This window comes from Sturnira hondurensis, unplaced genomic scaffold (genome assembly GCF_014824575.4).
Source record: "Sturnira hondurensis isolate 20B ecotype Veracruz unplaced genomic scaffold, ASM1482457v3 Scaffold0018728, whole genome shotgun sequence".
In the NCBI taxonomy this organism is placed as follows: domain Eukaryota; kingdom Metazoa; phylum Chordata; class Mammalia; order Chiroptera; family Phyllostomidae; genus Sturnira; species Sturnira hondurensis.
Window position 1 is genome coordinate 9,438,778 of NW_028091359.1, and position 19,645 is coordinate 9,458,422.

Genomic DNA, 19,645 nt, shown 5'->3' on the forward strand with positions numbered 1-19,645 from the left:
CCAATTGATGCTTCTCTCTTGCATCACAGTTTCTCTCACTCCTTTCTTTTCTCCCGTTCTCTCTCTCTAAAAGCAATGGAAGATGTACTAAGGTAAAGATAAAAATGGAGATAATAACTGCATATATATATGGCTATTGGAGGATTAAATTCATTAATATAAGGAAAGTTCACAGAACAATGCCTGAAAAACTATAAAAGCTCACAAAACTAGCTGTTGTTCTGCTAGCCTTCCTCCTCCTCTTATTGCTGCTATTATCCTAGAACCCTACAGAGAAGACAGAAAAAAATCTATAGAGGTATGTTGAGAACACAAGGCACAAGTATATATATATATATATATNTATGTAGCACATCTCAGATACCAGGACACAGGAGCAGGACCTGAATTTATTCTCCCTGTGTAGCAACATGTTTAAGGACAGCATCCTTGCAGTTAGTGTATGTGCTCTAGAGCCAAGCTTTGGTATGAATTCTGCCTCTGCCATAGATATGTGACCTTGTACCACCTACTTAATTATTCCCCTCAGTTTCTCATCCATAAAAATGGAGATAATTGCCCTGGCCAGTGTGGTTCAGTTGGTTGGAACGTTATCCTGTAACCGAAAGGCTATGGGTTTGATCCTCTGACCAGGGACATGTGGGAGGCAACCAATTGATGCTTCTCTCTTGCATCGCAGTTTCTCTCATTCCTTTCTTTTCTCCCTTTCTCTCTCTCTAAAAGCAATGGAAGATGTACTAAGGTAAAGGTAAAAATGGAGATAATAACTGCATATATATATAGCTATTGGAGGATTAAATTCATTAATATAAGGAAAGTTCACAGAACAATGCCTGAAAAACTATAAAAGCTCACAAAACTACCTGTTGTTCTGCTAGCCTTCCTCTTCCTCTTATTGCTACTATTATCCTGGAACCCTACAGAGAAGACAGAAAAAAATCTATAGAGGTATGTCGAGAACACAAGGCACAAATATATATATATATTCCTCCTAGCAACTACAATCAAAAGTCCAGTATGAAAGAGAATCAGGAGACCAAAATAATGGGACTATTGCCAACCTCAAGAACCTAATAATAATAAATAGTATGACAAAGACTATAAAGATATGTAATTAAAGAAGTAATGTAAGTAAGTAAAAACAGGAGGTAATGAAAAGGAAGACTAATAGGAAAATGATCCACTGGAATTTATAAATATTTATAAGAATTAATAAAAGTCAAGTTTAAAAACTTAATGGGAAAGTTTTATAGCAGACTAGACACAGGTGAAGAGAAAGTTAATAAACCAGAAATACTTCTGATGAAATCATATAAAATTCAGTGCAAAGAGAAGATAAGATGGAAAATATTTCAGAGGTTAGAACATGAAAGACAGGATGAGGGCATCTAGAATATATTTAATAGGCACTTTCGCTGAGAAAACTAAAGAGAATAAATAAGAATATTCAAAGATAAACTGTATAAAAATTTTCCAGAAAGAAGACATGAAACCTCAGCTCCAAAAAACATACAAGTATCCAGTAGTCTTTTCATTTTACAGCAGTCTTTCAAAACATGAGAGAAAGAGAGAAAGGAGAGAAGAAACAGGGAAATATTTAAAAACCAATAAAGTGATAAACATAGATTATCAACTAAGACTCAACAGTTAACCAAAAGACATCATAAAACAATGCAATAATGTCCTCAAAGAGCTGAGAGAAAAATGAACCACTGACCTCAAATTCTATACCCAGCTAAACGTACTTCATTCACATTACAAACAGAGTGAAATAAAGATATCTCCTCTTCCATAGCCAGGCTGAAGGAATACTAAACAATGTACTTCACATTACAAACAAAATAATTATCTAACAGAAAGTGTATTTCTGACAGGAAGAGTCACGCGTCAGAAGAAGTTGGTGAGTTGCCAAAACTGAATATTCATTGTTGTAAGCAATAATTTTGTGGGAAAGAAAGCAGAACCACCAACTAACACATTTTTTTCAGTTTGTGCTGATGGAATTGTAGGGGTTTCTATGATTTTTGTAGAGTTTTAATTACTGGTTAAGAAAAGGGATGGTCAGTATGGGAGTGAAGACTGTTAGGGGTTTTCACAAGTGTCCTATGTCATTGTTTTCCTCAATGACAGTTGTGGGACCCAAGACTAACTGAATAGCATTGTCTTTTTTTTTAATGTATTTGTCACTAGAAATTCTTCATTCTCCTTAAAAGGCAGCCCTTGTAAGCTGGAATCTTAAAATAATGCAGGCTGGTCAGGGAGGCATTTGACAGAGTATGTTCTCGAATAAGGGAGAGGGAATGATGACGGGGTCAGGGGCACCACTGCGGATGACAGTCTTACACAGGAATATCGTGCCTTTTCACTGATGAGAAGAAAGTTGGAGCATATAGGGACAGTGAAAGCTGGTTGATTGCTGGGTTGTGGAAGCTTATGACAACGTCCTCATCCAATCGTCTCCATTTCCACACTCACGTGGGAAGCAAGATCTGCGGAGAGTGAGGAGAAGGAGACGTTAGAGTTTGAGAAGCAAGGAGATGGGATAAAGTTATTAGTTATCCAACTCAGTGAAAGAGTGAATCAATTAGGGGGCTATAGTGCAGTTGGCAGGCAGAACCAAGGCTCCCCTGGAGGGCAGTGGTCATTTAAAAGTGAGACTAGGCATTTTGTTTGTGTGGATCTTTTACCAGCGTTCACCTGTCACACATGCAGCCACAATTGGGGTTTTGCCAAGCAATTACGAGGAAGGGGGAGAGGATCATACATTCATGTTTATATAATAGAGCGACTGCTGGCTGAGGTAGATGATTCTTTTTTCTTGCCAACATCATTTGGTCCACTAGCTCCTGAATTATGCTTTCGAGCCCATGGCAGAGGGCTGACTCATGTCCAGGAAGGTAGTGAACTTTGCGCTGGGCGGCCAAAGATTATGTGAAGGCTTTATTGAGGTCAAACAAAATATGTGGTCATGGTTCAGTTTCTAAATAAAGAAACTTTCCAAGTAAACTAGAACTTAGCAGTCTGGCATATTAGAGCAAACCACAAGTTTTCTGGAATTTCAGCTGCAGCAGTAATTTTATCCACCTATTTCTTCTGTTTTGCATGTTTTTCTCTTACAAACTTTAAATTTTTGCTCATGTGCCTTTTGGAGAAGATGAACAGACATGGCCAGAGGGACTAGGGTCAACTTCTTGGCACCAGGCGTATGCAGACCTCTCCACAGAGCTACCGCAGCTGCCAGCACCTCGGTACCTACCCAAACCAACCATTTGTCCAGGATGGCGCGGCTCCGGCTCCAATCTCTGTTATCCCCAGTGGGGTCACATGATGTGGGTGCAGGTGCTGCCCCCATGAGCTTCCAAAAAGGAGATAAAGCTGTTCCCAGAAAAAGGGAAGTTGTGAACTCAGTAAACACGTCCAAATGTGACCAACAGAATTTTACATAGTATATTTAAAATCTTCTGTTTCTGGAATTGTTTCTTTCTCTAGAGAACTTTGCTGATTGTGCTACTTAGGTTCACTCTTTCTGTTGTCTATTTCTCCTCATCTGGCCGAAGATATTTTTCATTAATGGTTCATAGTACAGAGATCTAGACTGCCCCACGTGGTGGTTGGTTGTTGACAACTCTCTCAGCAACTGACTTCTGTCAATTTTTCCCCCACTGCCCATAATGCACCATGTGATCATCACAGTGATGGTGTTAACGAGGCCACCGGGGCTGGTGAGACTGTTTTGTCTCCACTACAGAAATATACCTGCCAAGCCAATAGCATAGGCAGAGATGCAGCAGACGGTCTCTCCCTGAGGAAGAGAAATGGCCGAGTTCTTTTTTTTTATCTTTAGAGATGAAAGGAAGGAGAGAAGGAGAGAAATATCAATGTATGGTTGCCTCTCATGAGTTCCCTGCTGGGAACTGGCCCACAACCCAGGCATGTGCTCTGACTGGGAATCGAACCGCGATCGTGTGGTTTGCAGGCCTGCACTCAATCCACTGAGCCACATCAGCCAGGGCTGGCCGAGTTCTTAAAATCCATGCACCTGTTTCCTACGACCACTCCGAGCCTGCTTACACATTATCACCTTTTTCACCTGGTATAATTTTCACGCAATTTTATTACAGGCTGATGTTTTCTTGACGGGGTCAGCTCTTCCCTAACGACTCCAGGACAGCAGATGGATGACTTCCAAATCCAAGAAGCTGGCCTGTAGACTGAAATGCCATTGATGGACTTTAGACGCTAATGATTTTTCAAACTTCATTTTTATTGTTGACACTATTACAGGTGTCCCCATTTTCCTCCCTTTTACCCACCTCCACCCAGCCCCTGGCCCCTCTTCTCTCTGGCCATCACCACACTGGTGTCTGTGTCTATGGGTCATGCATACACGTCCTTTGGCAATTCCTTCACCTTCTTTCACCCAGTTCCCCTCCTCCCCCTCCCCTCAGACAGCTGTCAGTCTGTTCCATGTAGCCATGACTCTGTTTCTATTTTGTTTGCTAGTTTATTTTGTTCTTAGATTCCACATATCAATGAGATCATATGGTATTTGTCTTCCTCTGACTGGCTTAGCACAGTACCCTCCAGGTCCATCCACGCTGTGGCAAAAGGTGAGATTTCCTTCTTTTTTATGACCAAGTAGTATTCCATTGTGTAAATGTACCGTATTTTTTTATCCATTCATCTACTGACGGGAACTTGAGGACACACAGATAGCCAACAGACATATGAAAAAATGCTCAACATCACTAATCATCAGAGAGATGCAAGCTAAAACCATAGCGAGATATCACTTCATGCCTGCCAGAATGGCTATCATCAATAAATCAACAAACAAGTGCTGGTGAGGATGTGGAGAAAAGGGAACCCTGGTGCACTATTGGTAAGAATGCACACTGGTGCAGTCACCATTGGAAACAGTATGGAGTTTCCTTAAAAACATTAAAAATGAAACTGTCTTTTAAGCCAGTGATCCCACTTCTGCAAATATATCCAAAGAATTCTGAAACACTAATTCGAAAGCACATGTACACCCCTACACTCATAGCAGCATTATTTACAATAGCCAAGATCTGGACACTCATGATTTTTAATTCCAAAGGGTCTGGGCATCACTGATGTTATCTATCTTTCTGATCTTTGTCTTCCAGTAGCACATATGTACCCATCTTCCTGGTGTCTGCAGCATTATCTACAAAACAGAAAAACTAGACATGAACTTTTTTAAAAATAATGCTTATTTTTATTTTTTTAAATTTTTTGTTCTATTTATTTATCTTTAGAGGGGAAGGGAAGGAGAGAGAGAGAGAAATATCAATGTATGGTTGCCTCTCCTGAGTCCCCTGCTGGGAACTGGCCTGCAACCCAGGCATGTGCCCTGACTGGGAATCGAACCACGATTGTGTGGTTTGCAGGCCCGCGCTCAATCCACTGAGCTACACCAGCCAGGGCAGACATGAACTTTTTTTATTTACATCATGTGCCGAGCACAGAGCTGCAAATGGTAGGTGGTTAAATATTTGCTGAAGTAAATTTTACTGTGTATATACTTTATCAAAAAAGTTGTATTTTTATAAGAAATAAGACAATGAAAAAGCTAATGAAGTTATATACCCATATATACAGAAATTCTGGGTGTACCCTCTAGCCCCAGTCTTACTGTTGGTGGTTCAAAAGTTCACAGGAGCCACAGGTTATAACCTCATAGGCAAGTCCTCCCCTCGGAGAACCTCTGATAGCCTCAGGCAGTGTCATAAAACATTCAGTATCACACGAGATCCCTTGTCCAATTTCAAAGCTGTGAGCTTTTTAATGTCAGCTTCTACTACAAAATAATGACTTTTGCTATCCTCTATTTATTTCTACATCGAGAAATCTGTGATAGAGATTACTGGCCACAGAACTTGAAGACTTTGTGGTTGATATAGGATCTTATGTTTACTAGTTAGTACTTTAGTACTTTGTTGATGAATAATATCATTACTTTGACAATAGGTTCGGTGAGATTTCATACATGCAGGCACACCACAGATCCTGTTAGAAGTTATAAATGGCATTTCTTAAATATTTCTGTGTGGACTCAGGTTCCTCACATGGCACTGGTTCTCCAGGATCAAAATCTGATCTCTTAATACAGCTCTAAGACACTGTTCCTTGAGGCAAATGGGAGGATTGTTTTCTTTGAGATGTTCTGAATCTATATACAATTTTTCAAGAGATTCACAGAAGTCCATGAGTAAACTGTCAGTTTGTTCTTCATACTGAATCCCCAGTCCAAATTTATTTAGAAGTTCACTGTCTAAAGCGATCTCATCTCTCATTATATTTAAGGTAGTCTTTCAGGTAGGTTCTTGGTCACGGTTTCTTAATGATAGAGTTTTTAAAATATTACCAATCTTTTCATTAATATGAGAACATAATTGCTCCAGATCTGAGGAGTCCATTCTTTATGCTTCTCAAGCCAGCCCAGAAGCCAAAACCAACGATATTTCTTTTTCTTTTCTCCTATTTTTTTAACCCATCTCTTTGCCTTTTGCTCTGCAAGATGAGAAAATTCAAGAGTCCTCAGGAACAAAGTCCCTCTTTACTTAAATCACTACCACAGCCAGGGGATGGCTTTAGCTGAGTATCCAAAGTCCTCCCTCGTATTTCTTCTTCATGCACATGAACCTCAAGCTGGCTCTAAGAGGGGAGAAAAGCAGTAACGTGGTAGAACCTGGTAGAGTGAGCACTGACCTGAGCATGTTTGGCCTCGGCCTAAGCTCTCCCGTCTGTTCAGTGGTGCAGCGGGCTTTCCGCGAGCTCCATCATGCTTGCAGATGCCCCCGACAGAGGGGGAACAATGGAACGGGTGCTTTCAGACCCCACTTCACTTTCCACTGGTCACACGGCTCTCAGAGAGACGTAAGCTGGCTGTGGCATCTTCCTTTAGTTTAGTAAGTAAGTGCCACAGAAGCTAACGAAGCTATGTAGGGGTTATAAGAGGTTGATGTCTTTCTCTGTTCCACTTCTGGCATCATTTGGGGGCTTCTTTGTTTGTTTTGTTCACTTAGTGGATAAAAGGGAGGGCACTGTGGAAATGGTGCTTACCTTGGCTCTCTTGCCATTTCTGAAGCAGCCACATTCTACGTAGATGGTGTTGCCTTCCTGACCTCCTCACCTCACCCCATAGGTATTTCGTGGGTCACTTTTAGGCTGACTTTTTTTTTACCTTTATTAAGATATAATGAACATATCACACCGTGTAAGCTTGAGAGGTACAATCACTCATTTGCCACGCTTACGTGTTGCAAAATGATTACTACCACGTCCTTTGCCGACACTGCCATCATGCCTCATGGTTATCACTGCTTTCTGGCGGCGGAACATTTAAGATCCGGCAAATTTCAAATACGTAAAATAGTACTGTAAACTCTTACCCTCCTTCTGTGCGTTCGATCCCAGAACTTCCTTATCTTATGACTGGAACTGTGTACCAGTTGATCGACATCCCTCTCCTTCTCCGCCCCCACAGCTCCTGGTGACTACCATTCAACTCTCTGTTCCTCTCAGTCCATTCGGCTTTTTCAGAGTCCACACAGAAGTGATATCAGACAGTATGTCTTCCTCTGACTCATTTCCCTCGGCCCATAATGCTGTCACAGAGGGCAGGACTTCCCTCTGCCTCCTGGCTGAGTGATATTCCAGTATGGATAGTCCAAATGCTGTATCTTCTTTTCCACTCATCTGCAGAAGGACACGTAGGTGGTTTTCCCCCATTAGCTGTTATGGATGGTGCAGTGAACGTGGGAAGGCTGATCGCTTTTCACTCTCCTATTTTCATTTCTCTTGGTTACACAGCCTGTAGTGGAAATGCTGGAACATATGACAGTTCTATTTTTAATTTTCTGAGGAAACTCTGTGTTCTTTTCCAATATGTACCAGTTCGCATTCCCTCCAATGGTGCCAAAGAGTTCAGTATCACACTCGGCTTTTCCAACACAAGCTGAAGCTTATTGCTCTGGTGGCTTTGAAGTGGGTTTGTTCTATTCTATCCAGAGTTTCATGTGTTTGCAGTGGGGGGAGCATCTGTGTTAAAAGTCATGAATTCTGTGGGTTAAACTCTCTATATATGGATTTTATTAAGTATGACAGGCATGGGCTGACCAGATTCATAGAGGCTTCATGGGAAACGGCCCTCTGAGGGGTAAGGGCCAAGGCTGCTCTTAATGTAAGGCTGGCCATAATTTGTATCATGGGTACAAGGCTGTAGAACATTCATCCTATGTGTTGTTGATGGCAAAATGCTCAGTTCAAATAGAGACAAAGTTGATCACAAGGTTTGGCTCTCTAGAAACTAAACTGGGAAATACGGTCTTTACAACACTGTGCACAGAGAGAGGCAATGAGGCAGGAGGGACCATGTAGGTCATGCGGAAAGTTAAAGCCAAAAGTAAACTACAGCTCAGTCAGCAAAAGATGTGGGCTGAGAAAAGAGGTCCCAAGCAGTGGGTGCCGTAGCCAGTTACCTGGGGGGAGAAGTAAGACTCTCTGTATTGATAAGCACAGCCGTACAAGAAGCTTAGATTCTGCCACTGGTGGACAACTCTGTTGAAGTTTCACAATCTCTGGTCGTGAAGATTTCTGTGGCTCTCTCAAATTCACACTGACCTCCAAGCTATCTCTCCCAGTCCTGTGTTTACTCTTAGACACACTTGGGATTACACGAAGCCCTTCACTGCCTGAGTTAGCACGTGTGAGTCTATTTCTTGCGACCCGAGAAACCACAGAAATGCAGAAATAACTGTCAGAAACAGAATTTTGGAAATAAGAAATCACCAAGATCATGGAGATTTTGCAATAAGTTAAGACATCATGACTGGAAAGCACTGAGAACATTCTATCTATTCCAAATACGTGTTCCCTTGGTAGCCATACCTGTGGCCAGAGATGATGAAGCAATGGGTAATGACTAACCTGAAGGGTGTGAAGAATGAAACCATGAAGACGTGAGTGCTTTTAGTTTGTAGAAGTAGGAACTTCACAAATTTAAGTCCAAAGTACCCTACTCAAAGCAGCTAAAGACATCAATGAGAGGAAGTCTTTCCTCCGACAGCTGAGAGCATCCATTACCCACCAGTTGCCTCAGAAGAAATCACAGAACAATGCTGTATCTTTTTTTTTTTTTTTTGGTCAAGGCAAATCCTGTTTGACAGGAATGAGAACACTGGTGGAAAGTGGAAGGCCTTAGTTTTTCCTGAGCTCCTCTTTTTGACAAATTGTCATAATTTGTCATAAATATGTGGCAAACCTGAAACCGTCACCTTCTCTGCTGGTTAAATTGTTAAGACCAGGAAGAAAACTCATTAAAAAAGTCTCAAGACTGCAGTAGGGATGTGAGGCCGTCTCAAATGCCAGATGTTGAGTAATCAAAGCTTAGAGGATGAGCTCTAAGCTTTGCTTTTGGTTCCACAAAATCAGGGTGTCTCAATATGGGTACTATTGACATTTTGAGCTGGATAATCTTTGTTGTTGGGGGCTGTTCTGTGGATCGTAGGGTGTTTGGCAGTATTCCTAGCCTCTGCCCGCTAGATGCCAGCAGCAACTCCTACCTGCGAGATAATAAATAACTGTTGCTTGAAGACACTGGGCTTTGGGGTAGTTTTATATATAGCATTTTTCTGGCACTAGCTAAATCACACAGGCATTATATATACACTTTTTTCTTCAAGTCAGAGAAGCACAATCCTCATTTATTTTCTACTGCTAACATCTTAAAATCTAACACAGGTAAACCAATTAATTAGAATGCTTGCAAGAAAAACTTGCAAATGCATCCAATTTCTTTTATAAACTAGTGAGTTTCTCTATTTATTAGTGTGTGGTACACAGGTAAAGTACACTCAGCAGAATGCTGACACTCGGAGACCCACCACTGTCATCAGTTTCTTACATTGTTTCCTTTCTTTTGTAACATCTATGATGCAAAGTATTTAAAAGGGGAGAATAAACAATATGCATAAAAATAAACCACTCATTTATAGTTTTTTCCTTAGAAATTAAAGCTAGTGTCCTCATAGTTATTCCGATAACTGATCATCATAGAATGATTTGTTGTGACCTCACTTGGGATATTAACAAATTTATGGTGTCAACTATAAAAAATATATTAGAAAACGATTCAGCTTTTCTTTCTTTTCATGTTCAGTATTAACACATTTCCATTAATTTAAAAATGGTAAACTGTTAATATTATCCAAATAATCTTGACGGTCTTTGGTATTAATGGATATTAACTATGCGCCATCTGAAAAATCATGGAGGGAGTCTATCATGACCAATGTATTGTGGTAGGCGATTGAGGGAGAGCAGCCCTTTGGCATGAACATTCTCACTTCCAGGAAGTTTCACAGTTTACGATGGAGCTGGAGAAAGGAGACAGTTAGTAGCCCATTGCACAATCAGCTCTTTAATAACAACTGAAGAACTGTATTAAAGGAGAAGTAGAGAGTGCTATGAGAGCAAAGCCAGGGAAAGCTTCCCTGAAGAAGTGACATTTATACTGACAGCTGAAGGCTGTGATCTTATCTGAACAAAGATTATGTGGAGAGAGTAGAGAATGGAGAGGGAAAGTCGGGGCAGCTGAGACAGCATGTGCCCAGGAAAAAAGCAGCACAGTGCGGTGCATTGGAGGCGTGGAAAAGAGGTCTGCAGCAAAAATAGAAACAGATATGGCTATACAGCTAGGGAGTACATGAGGCTGCAGAGATAAACTACTCCCAGAGTTCAGGCTAGAGATGGCAGCGGCTTGGACGAGTGCTGGGGTGGTGTTGAAGTACATAGATTTGAGTCTAGGATTAACAGGGCCAGATGAGAGATCAGAGGTAATGGGTGAGGCAGAGAAAATTATCACTGATGATCCCCCGGTTTTTATTTGGTCCACAAAGTGGGTGGCTTTGGCATTTACTAACATAGAGAAACAAATTTTAACCTCAGTCACATCTAAAGAAAAATACCCATATTCAGTTTTGAACATGCCGGTTTTAATTGTGTCTGAGGCATCAAAGAACTGATCACCAGTCCATGATCACATACATGGGTGGGATGAGCGCAAAGGTCAGCAAACTATGGCCCACTGACCAAGTCTGGTCCACCATCTGACCCATGATAAGGTTTTACTGGGGCACAGCCACTCTCATTCGTTACGGTGTTATCCAGCGGCTGCTTTCACAGTACAAGAGCAGAGTCGAATAGTTGCTATAGAGACAGTGGCCCTCAAAGCCTAAAATATTCACTACCTGGCCCTTTACAGAGAAACTTTGCCAGTCTGCAAGTTGAAGTAGGGTTCTTCGAGTAATAAGCATTAAACTGTAATCAAAGTTATGGAAATGAATGACATCATCTAGAGAAAGTCATAGGACGCAGAAAGATGCCCAGGATAGAACCTTGTGGAACTACGATTTAAAGAAGCAGGAGTATAAGAATACTTAAAAGAAGCTGGCAAGAAGACTGGGAAGGAAGGGCTAGAAAAGTGAAAGAAAACCAGTGCCTGCTGTTATTTAGCTAAAAGGCAGAGTAAGACTAAGAATGAAAAAGGTCAGCTGTTCACCGGCATGGGGGTTAGCACTGATCTTAGGAAAAGCCAGCGTGGGGGTAGCATGGGGATGGAAATCATATTGAGCTTAGTTAGCAGTTAAGGGAAGGGAGCTAGAGTACTTGAGGGGGAAATGTGGAAGAGGGAGGGTCTCAAAAACAAGTGCAGAAATTGCCCTGGTTGGTGTAGCTCGGTGGATTGAGTGCGGGCCTGCAAACCACATGATCGCAGTTCGATTCCCGGTCAGGGCACATGCCTGGGTTGCAGGCCAGTTCCCAGCAAGGGACACACCAGAGGCAACCATACATTGATGTTTCTCTCCCTCTCTCCTTCCCTTCCCCTGTAAAGATAAATAAATAAAATCTTACAAAAAAAAGTGCAGAAATTAACAGCTTTAAATCCCAGGGAGAAGAATCTAGTTGAAAGAGGGAAGTTGAAGAAACAGGAAACAGAAGGGAGTGTTCATTGTGTGGCTTCCCTAGTAATGTTGACAGAGATGAGATCCAGCCTATGAACTGAGGAAGGATGTTAGGGGTGACTCAGAAGGGAAAGGATGGGTGTAGTGAGTATGTAGGTCTGTGGTTTCACAGGAACCAAGAGGCAATGTGTCATCTCCTAAGAGTGTAGTGACAAGGTGGAGGGTGAGGCAGAGGTTGGAAGAAAGAGAAAAATTACTGACGATTTAAAAGGGGTCTTTGATGTTAGGCACTTACCACTATAATTGCAGCATTAAGTGTCGTTTGAAAAGCCACAAACCCTCTTTCCCGGTACTTGTCAAGGAACAAAAAATTCATCTTCTGTAGCCGAACAGTGTTCTGTAAAGAAGAAAAACATGCCCATTGTTATGCGAAGGAATCAATGAACTGAATTGCAAACTTCACTTTGGCTCTATAGGAGAAGAGCTAAATGTGTGCTCAGAGTCCGTAATTACCCAATCTAGAGCCCTTGAAAAGCACTCTGCAAAGTGAAAGAATGTTGTCGAATGGTTGCCCATCCTGTAGCAAAGACCAGTCAAGTTCAGGAATAGAAGTATATTACTTCTTTTCCTGATTTTATTAAGTTTTCAACCAGTCATTCCCAACTAGAGATTTGACGTTCTAAGTTCTTGTGTATTTACCTGAGTATTAAAGGCATTCTTTTTGACTCTATATCCCTGATTAAATTTCAGCCTGCATGAGAAAGTACCAGTGAACACAGTCCCCACCCTGTCAAAGTGGCTCTCTGGAAGTACTGCATCCGCGCTTTCTTCATCAGGAGTCCCAAGGATAGTCCTTCCTGCCATGCATGAAAAATATAAATACTCCTATAAACTTACTGCCAACACCAAGTTGCAATTTAGGTCTTCATAAAATTATTGGTGTTGCAGACTCAGCCTAAGTAGGTGCTGCTAAGTTAAGGGCTGAAAGTCTTTTCTATTGTCCTAAGGTCAATGTAAACACGTAAAAAGATGTGAATGATGTACTGTTTTTAACAACTAAATTGCAGAATTTGTTTTAGCATGCTTCCTTTTTAGTAAAGAAACAAGGAGTTTCTGTGCCTTTATACACCTATACAAACATTAATATCTATGTGTGTGATCGTGTGAATGAGTGAGTACCTATTATCCTAAAAAGATACACACACATTTAAATGGGAGGTGTGGTGAGGGAGGAAGTAGTGGTGAGGATGAAAGCAAAGGTGCTCATATTTTTGCTTCATAAAAGTGTGTACTGCTTTTTTTTTCAGGGTGGCTAAAGTAATTAATAATTAAAAAGAAAAATATTTAAAGTAATTAACAGAAATACTTGAGAGCTGGGTGGAGCTTTTTTCTGCCAAGACTATAAACTACTTTTATCACATGAAAATAATATGCCAGTAAAAATAAGCTCTATGCAAAGAATCAAGTACAAAAGTCAGAAGTAAATGGCCCTAAAGGATATTATGCTAATAAATATGGCAGATGGAGAAAGATAAATACCATATGATTTCACTTATATGTGGAATCTAAACAACATAATATACATATAAACTCATAGATACAGAGAAAAAATTGATGGTTGCAGATAGGATAGGGGTAGGAAGGGTGGGTGAAAAGGGAGAAAGGATTAAGGTGCACAAATTGCCGTTAGAAAAACAATCATGTGAATGTTGAGTACAGCAGAGAGAATCTAGTGAATAATATTGTAATAACTAGGTACAGCGTCACATGGGCACTAGGCTTATTGGGGTGATCATTTTGTAAGTTACATGAGTGTCTAATCACAATGCTGTACACTCCAAACTCATATGATATTGTATGTCAACTGTACTTTTAAAAAATATTCTAAACAAAAAATAATAAATGGGACTTTGGGAGTGGAAAAACAGAAGTGAAGTTACACTTCACTTCATGATAGCTTCATGTAGCTATCACCCTGAGTGAGATTTAAACAGTGTCAGAATTAATAAAAATTTTAGAACATAAAATACATGAAAATATAAGAAAGTATTCGGAAAAAGAGCTTGAAAATTGGACCTCAGAGGTTTCCAAAACTTCCATTAGTAACAGACTGATTCACCACCTACTGGTTGGATTATTTCTGTAGATTGTAAAGTCATCTATTATGTTGTTATCTAGTATATTATTTAGTATGTTGTGGGCTTAATTCTTTGAGTGTATTGACTCCCGAGAATCACTCCACTGTGGGGAACCGTTCCACGTGGTGTGGGAATGTAGCACAGCCCCCACTCAGAAAGGCCAGTGGGAAGCAAGGTCCAGTACACAGAAGCCATGCCCACGGGGAGGTTCTCCTGTGGGGAATCAGGCCTGCATTATACCTAGGCTGCTATGAGACTTGCTTTTGCTAAAACTCCCTCACCCTGGATTGAGGCAGAAAGTACTTACTGTAACTTCCTAAAATCTGAGCCAAACCTCCCAAGCATGGAGTGTGAAGTCCAACTACTCTTCCCTTTACATTTGCAAATATCCTTCTTCTTTGATGTTATTAGCAACATCCTCTTCTTTGTTATCTGTAAAAGGCAATCACCTACAGCGAACCTGTGCATAGTAAATGAGGACCATCCTCAAGGTAATGTGCCCAGAAAAACAATAAAAGCCTGTCTAGGCGGGGGGTCAGGACCCTCTCTCTCTCAGTGAGTGGCATCCCTTTTCCCCACAGGACTTCTGTAGTCTGTGTGAATTTGTGCATAGCCTCCATAACACACAGATCCTGCTGGCCAGGATCCACATCGCTCCACCTGAAGATTCTCTAGAGTCCATACACTCAAAGAATTAAGCCCACAACATACTAAATAACATACTAGATAACAACATAATAGATGACTTTACAATCTACAGAAATAATCCAACCAGTAGGTGGTGAATCAATCTGTTACTAATGGAAGTTTTGGAAACCTCTGAAGTCCAATTTTCAAGCTCTTTTTTTGAATACTTCCTTATATTTTCATGTATTTTATGTTCTAAAATTTTTATTAATTCTGACACTGTCTAAATCTCGCTCAGGGTGATAGCTACATGAAGAAGAAAAAGGCATTACTTTTATAGTGTGGCCACATCTTTCAAAACCACTCATCTTTCTCAACATAGAGAAAAATATTAAATTTTTAGAGGACAATGCTGATTTCACGGATTTTCCCTAGAGGGATACAAGCTCTGTCACGGTCAGAACATGAATACTTGTGCCAAAAAGCATGTTAGATGACACGCATTGAGACGGGGGGAGAGGAGCTGTGATGGGGACAGGCTGGCGTGTTTGTGTAAGAGAAAGGCAGACTCGAATGAGCTAGAATAGGGGCCCTTTTTTCCTGCTCCAGCCTCACTTAGGAGTGCACATCACAGTAACAATGACTCACAATGGCATGCATTTCAAGGATGAGAGGAGTGAAGGGTATGTACAGTTTAAAAAAAAACAATTAAATCCCTTCCACGTCTTTCCCACCTATTCTTACCTATAATTCCACACCAACCCCTGACATATAAAACATATAATAATTTAGAATTATCAGGACAATATAATAATTTTAACAATGTCAATTAAGACGCTTGACATTGGCTAAGTACTTTATGCCTTAATTACCTTGTGCAAAGTGAAAGGTAAAAATTTCGCTTACTGTCAGGAAAATAAGAGTGAGGAACTTGAGTCACTGGTCCGTCTCTCTTTGTCCAGGAGAATGGCTGAGAATTCTTCAAGGACTCTCCTCTTGAAACTGATTTTACTCAATTTGGCTTCCGAAAACAGGCCATCACCTCTGTATAAAAAGCCTGCCATGCGTTTTTTGCTTGATAAGTTTTTTACTTTTTTTTCCATATCCTTCTTCTCCAGTTACTATGCAGGGAGGGCGGAGTTAAGAATGGTTGGCTAACTGTGTCACATAATATTTGTTTATTGCTCTATCATTCTGGAATATTCAAAAAATGATCAGATTCAAAAGAAGGAAAAACCTCCAGTCCTGGAGTCTGTATTATCTTTTATGATCAAAAATTCGAGAGGCAGCCCATAATGGAGCAGATTAAAAAGAAAGGGAGTTTAACAGAGAGAGGAAAAGGGAGGATCAGTCATCTCAGAAATCAGAATAATTAAGTGCTTCATCTAAGACTTAACTGTACTTCAGTTCAATGACACTTGTACTGACCAATTCCTCTGTGCTAGGAAGTCTGCTAGGGGTTTAAAACTAATTCTCATCTAATACGCTAAGCAAACCTATGAAGCTAGTGCAATATTTATGCCCATTCTACAGATTTGAAAAGTGAGGTTCAAAGGTCAAGTTATTTGCAGGTGCTCAAATGAAAACAGGTCTAACGTGAGAATCCAGAAAAATGTCTGGACTCCAAGCCCCTCACTCTTAAACATCACTGTGAAAATTATTCTCATCAGAGCACTATCTAATACCCAGTTAAATATTTTAATAGTTTAGACTAGACAGGTAAAACTTTATAAATTGGATATTGTCAGAATTGTAGATAGTTCCTACTTATCAATACAGAAAATCTCATTATGTGATTTTTACTGTATGCTGCTGTAACACATTTCTTGGTATGAATATACAAATTAATAACCACTCATGAGACCTGGCTGGCGTAGCTCAGTGGATTGAGCGCGGGCCTGCAAACCACACGATTGCGGTTTGATTCCCAGTCAGGGCACATGCCTGGGTTGCAGGCCAGTTCCCAGCAGGGGACTCATGGGAGGCAACCATACATTGATATTTCTCTCCTTCCCTTCCACTCTAAAGGTAAAGAAAGAAAGAAAATAACCACTCATGAAAGTGAAAGTCAAAAAAAGGGTGAAGCATTCTGAGACTGTTTAAACGATTACAGTTTTCAGTAAGACTATGGACATAGGCATTTCCTTCGACTTTAAATGCATTCCCTCCTCTGTTGTTAGTCATATTTCTCTTCCCCTTCTGCCAATCATTACTAGAGGTGAAAATCCATGAACTGGAAAACACCAAATATTTAACCTGGTTCTAAATTCAGATATCAATGATACTATTTATTTTAATAGGTGGGGGCAAACAACTATAATTGTATAATATACACATATACTATGTTAGTAACACAATTTTAAAAATAATTTATGTTTATAGTTTTAGAGATTTGAACCTCCAGTATGGTACAATGAAGCGGTCACAGGGGTAGGAGTCTGAGACCTACATTTCAAACCCGTCACTATGTGGCTGAATGCCTTGGACAGGTCACGCAAAATCCCCGGGCCTCTGTTCCACATTTACGACAGGGCCTGAACGTCTCTGTTCCAGGCCTCTCTGTACATTGACAACTGTGCAGCTCCGCTGCAGGGTCACAGTGCCTAACTCCTCCAAACATGGATTTAGGGATGCCCATGCAATATAATTTTAACCCAGCCCTCCTCATCACACTTTTTACAGTTCTCTTAATTCTTCCTTACTCTCCTGGGGTCCTTAACCTTATTCCATCACGCTCGCTCTCAGCAGATACATTTCCTGCTCCACTGAAAAGTCAGAGAGCATTTGGCACATATCCAGTTCAGTGATTTTCAACCTTTCGCATCTCACGGCACACACAAAGTAACTACTAAAATTCTGTGGCACACCAGATGGTTATGTTGGTTTGAGTGTTGTGATTTTTTAAAATTGACAATCTACGGGAAAAGAGGTTGGGGAACATCTTAAGGGCAAATAAGTACTCTGACTAAATAGTCAGGTACTGCATATTTTAAAGATTCTTGAGGCACACCGACTGAAAATCGTTGCTCTGGCTCATGCTAACTTCACAGAGGAAACCGGGCCAGTCCTTTCCAAACTTAGCCCCACTGTACAATCTCTCAGTGTGGTCTCACAACCAACTGTAAAATCTGGCTCCCTCTTTATTTGGTCGTTAACTTCTACTCTATCTTCTCTCCTCCCCCCTTTTTTTCAGACACACCTAGTAATTAAATTTGGGAAAAATTTTGTTACTGATGCCTGCCACCTTTAAGCTACCTTATCGTATCAACTACCTTATACACTGGCTCATCTTCTCACAGTTACTGCCTGAATCTCCATGGTATGAGTTTCTCAGGGCTTCTGTAACAACAAGGTACCGCACACTGGGTGCGTTACAACAGAAATGGATTCTCTCACAGTTCCAAAGGCTGGAAGTTCAAAATCAAGGCGTCAGCAGGGCCATGCTCTCTCCCTGGCTCCTGGTGGTTACCAGGAGTCCTTCCCATTCCTCCTCTGCCTTTGGCTTTGCCACTACGTGGTCGACTCATCTCTGTATCTGCCTTCGCAGGGCATTCCCTCTGCGTGTGTCTCTCTCTTCCCCTCTTCTTACAAGGATACCTGTAATTTATAAAGGTGCTTTTTCCAAATAAAGTCACACTCATGGGTACCAGGGTTTGGGACTGCCAATGTATCTTTTTGAGGGACACAATTTAACCCATAACCACCACACATATGGTTCAGTATCAACAGCTCAATTACATCTGATGGTTATTCTAGTTTTCCTTACCCTCGCACTCAATCCAAGGACATTAAGCTCTCAAAGCTTGTCAGAGACTTTGACATCTTGACACCAACATCTTCAGTGGCTTTTTAAAATTTTCTAACCTCTTTGCAGCATTTGACACTATTAAACTTATTGCTAGGAACTCTGATACAATTTACTGTGTTCTCCCGACTTCTCTTTTAAAAAGCCTCCACATATGTCCTGTGACACTCTTCACATCAAACTTTACCCTTTCTTTAATACATTCTCAGCTTCACCCCAGATCTATTCATATCCATGACCTCTACTAGATCTATTGAATCCATCTGTACAATTTCAACATGTCTCATCTCAAGTTGACTATTTATCTTCTTAATACTTAGTTCACTTGATCATCTCTTTTTTCTCTGAATAGACACTGGTTCAAAATTTTAATGGCGGGTTGATGTTATTAGTTATTATGTAATATCTCTACTTCATAATCAAAATTAATTTAAATAGCAAGCTCTATGGGCTCTTTCGGATGCCTCCAGAAAGGACATTATTTTTATTTGTCCTGTTGGATTAGTCCTTTTCCTGAACTGTAGGCAGGGATAAAGCAACCAGTTCTTGTCTCACATTCATCTTCTATGGTGACGCCGGAAGCTAGCTTCTTGAATTGTCTTCTGGTGTGGGTGGATCTATTTTAAACTCTTCAATTACGTGTTTTGCATCCCAGATTTATATTCTGAGTAAAGAAAAACAGTCCGATATCTTTCAAGAAGTAATTGCACTTTTAATACTCATTTTCTTCCTCTCTTGTTCCCTAACATGGACCATACAATTTGTGTTAAGAACAGCTTTAGCTTTAATGACGGAATCTATTATTTTACCTTTACTTAATTAATTTTTACTTTTATTATGAGCTCTATTATGAAATATCTAAAAAAGGTAGAGCAGAGGAATGTAAACACTTTTTGTATGCAACCTCCTCAAACTCAAAAGTCCAGACACATTTGCTTTAGTGAGGAAAAAAGTTATCCACCTATTTAAAGTGCCCTTTGAAAGCCCCGCCCAGATCTTATACCTGCTCCTCCATCCCAGATCATCTCATCCTACTCATCTTTACTTGTTTATATATTAATTCCTAAACAGAATATAGCACTTTG

At 40.5% G+C, this 19,645-nt stretch overlaps 1 pseudogene; it reads right to left on the reverse strand.

The window, feature by feature from the left end:
• Positions 1-5,693: 5,693 nt before the first annotated feature.
• Positions 5,694-6,443, reverse strand: LOC119003577 (spindle and kinetochore-associated protein 1-like; annotated as a pseudogene).
• Positions 6,444-19,645: the final 13,202 nt, after the last annotated feature.